The sequence below is a fragment of the Anomaloglossus baeobatrachus genome, chromosome 3, assembly GCF_048569485.1.
Source record: "Anomaloglossus baeobatrachus isolate aAnoBae1 chromosome 3, aAnoBae1.hap1, whole genome shotgun sequence".
In the NCBI taxonomy this organism is placed as follows: Eukaryota; Metazoa; Chordata; class Amphibia; order Anura; family Aromobatidae; genus Anomaloglossus; species Anomaloglossus baeobatrachus.
Genome location: NC_134355.1, coordinates 539,433,008 through 539,436,263, shown reverse-complemented (window position 1 = coordinate 539,436,263; position 3,256 = coordinate 539,433,008). Strand labels below are relative to the sequence as shown.

Sequence of the window (3,256 nt, the reverse complement as noted above, 5' to 3'; positions counted from 1 at the left end):
TTTTTTAAAATGTTGTGGTGTTACTAGCGTATAATCTATATGTATATAGATATTAATACATATATATCTATATACATATATAGTAATCAAAAAGAATGCAACACTCAAACAGAGGATTAGCCTTATATAAATGCGTAAAATCCTAAATAATAATAATTGTATGTATATTATTTTATTAATATTATTTTTATTTAGGTAAAATATAAAATTATTAATGTATTAAAGATAAATATTTTCTACCCTCGTTCAGTTTTGCATACCTATAAAATCAGAGTTTTCTCCTATCTCACAGTTTCCAGTCTTTAAACAAAAAAAAAAAAAATATATATATATATATATATATATATATATATATATATATACACACAGAATACTGCACACAACTTTCAATTATATGTGCAAGTGAAACATCTAAGGTTCCCATTATCTGGTCTTCAGCAGGATTTAGACACGACACAGTGGGCTAAAATTGATTCAGGTTTCTTTGTGAATGCACTTTGAAATGTAGTGAGCATTGATAAACTGTAATTATCAGTAAAACGCTTAACTAGTAACCATTGCTCAGGATTCATTAAAAAGTAGTGGCTGGGCAGTTAATTGAAGAATTGAACAATTGACAATGAAATTATTGACAAAGATTTAACTCTTGCATGCAATAAGGGCCTATAAAGTTATTTTACAGGGTGCTTGAGCAAACAAACACATTTTTCGATTCCTTAGATATTCTTCCTGCTTTACCTTGTAGACCAACACGAAAATACAGAAGACAACCATTGATTACAAATCCTAATTGCACATCATTAACTTTATGATTATCTATAAGTATATAAAATTGCAGAAAAGTCTATAAAAAATGTGATTACAATGGACACATCTTTATTTTAGTTCAGTAGTGTTTAGAAATACATATCAGAGATTTAATTTGTACATGTCAAAAAGGAAAAAAATAAAAAAGCCTGTTACATCCATGTGTGAGATTTGGCTGTTAGTGGTTTCTAACTGATGAGAAACATAAGTTCAAAGTGCAGTTGCATCATGACAAGCCCCATGTGTGTTTGTTTTACCTGTGAAACACATGCAAACACTTAGGATTCTGCAGATTTTATTAATTATTACTCTTGCGGCATGTAGAGGGCGCTGTTGCTCGTGAATTCTCCAGCCATTACCTAGCAGACTCCTATTGCTGGATAGCCTGGTGTTTATATTTTTATTAGCTCTGACTAAACGATCAGTGCTATTCTTGGCACATAAATTCTAGGTTCTTATTCCTGCAGTTGGGTCTATTGAAATAAATCTCATATGGCCATTGAATGAGGTTTGTTAAATTATTTTTCTAAAAACAAACGCCGGGCATTATGTTCAAGTCAAGATGCCGGTGCCTTTTGCAGTCTTTCTCTACCTTGTCGTACGCTAACAAGCACGCTGATGGCAGAGGATTCTCAGAGGTTGTGTATATTTATTTCAGCTATTACAAGTCATGACCTTTACGTAAGAAAGAAGATACGGGCAGGAATGTTCAACTGGGAGCTCCGCTTTAAATAAACATTTAAGGTACTGTTGAATAAAAGGACTCTGTGAGATCGAGTTCACTTGTTTTCTGGATAACGTGGCATATATGGGATTTAGAACATGGCATCGTAATGAATAAAGGAAAATAAAAATTGCCCTTTGTCTGGTGATGCTCCTTAAGGCTCCACGCGGAGCTGGCTGCCTTCTGAAGGATGGATGTTGGCCTTGTACTAATGTAAATGAATAGGACACAAATCCCGACATGACTGGGAAATTCTGGCTAGTGGAAGTGAGTGTAAGAGAAAAAAAACATTGATCTTAATAAATTTTAACCTTTCTTTGATACCTTTTCATAAGAAAGTCAATGGAGTCCCAAACAGACAGTGCCTAATGGATGAAATATTTTCCGGAGACGGTTAAAAATTAATTACATAGGCTGAATATATGAAGCTGTCAGGACTGTGTCACCAGAGACTCAAATTTTTCGAACCTGCAACAGTTGCCCAGTCAGACGGCCTAGGCATTACGCTATATTAATGTTTAATGCCCTGCCAGGTATTTGTCAAAAACATAAAGTATTAGAAAGGGCGGCGCAGAAATATTTCAACGTAAAGCGTCCAACGAATCGGATCTTAGGAGTAAAATATGGGTTTACAGTTAAATATGGAACAGTATGGTCGTGGAATATTAGTTAAGCATCAAAGATGTGGAAAGCAAAGAGATCTTACCTGAATGTGAATAATCATCTCCAGATGAGATCACATGTTATAAATAGCACAATGCGGATCCTGTAACACAGCAATGTTAGACTATTTGCTGAACACACAAATGTGTGTGATGTAGATAGGATAAATTCTACTGTTCTGTGCAGTAGGAAATTTGCCTCTTTAGTTGTGAGCAGCTTTTGAAGTGCTGCCTAAAAATCAGCCTAGGGCTTCAAAGAGAAGGGATTATAGCTTTTATCAAGCAATTAATATGGCTGTAACTCAGAATGTCAGCACCTGATGACTAAACAGGGTGGACAGTACATTAAGGGGGGTCAAGAGCAGGCTTCACGTCGAGATGGCATTCATAAAAAAATAATGGCTAAGCGCATGATATTTTGGGGGGTTTGATGCAAACTACGTGCAAATGTAAACTTAAAGCAAAGGCCTCTTCTCTATTAGCAGGAGAGCAAGAAGACTTTAACGTATTTTATCCACCTAGATTATTTTAATCTCCCACCAACTGTTAAGGAGAAAGGCGTGTCATTAAAAGAAAGCTATTCCTCGCCTCTTAACATGGTTCAGATGGCAGCATCTTAGAAGCCCTTCCTTCTCTGACAGTTCAAGGGTTCAGAAATGGTCAGAATATTACACAGCAGCCATTCGGTGGGAGATTACAACCATCTAAACAATATCCTATTATTGCAATGGAATAACAAATAAGAAATAATTATCTGTAAATGTTCTATAAGGCAAGAATATAATATGTAAGGCCCCATGTGCCTAGACATTAGTACAATGATAGAACAGTATAGTGCCATACTTTACAAATTGCAAATTATATATATATATATATATATATATATATATATATATATATATATATATATATATATATATTGTATACTATGTATATTTTTCATGTTTACATTACTTTATATTGTATCATGTTTGAAAATAGGTTTTTATTGATTTGATCATGCTAAGGTCTACAATTCCCATAAATGAGCTTCATTCTTTGTCTTTATAAGCTAGACTCATGA

General features: G+C 34.1%; 1 long non-coding RNA gene across 1 annotated transcript in view; it reads right to left on the bottom strand.

Annotated features, from left to right (window-relative positions):
- LOC142295515 (uncharacterized) overlaps positions 1 to 2,387 on the bottom strand; it is a 25,599-nt gene extending 23,212 nt beyond the window's left edge. The window contains exon 1 of the long non-coding RNA XR_012751483.1: positions 2,238 to 2,387. This is a non-coding gene — a long non-coding RNA (uncharacterized LOC142295515). The remainder of the gene's footprint in view (positions 1 to 2,237) is intronic.
- Between the last annotated feature and the right edge of the window lie 869 nt (positions 2,388 to 3,256).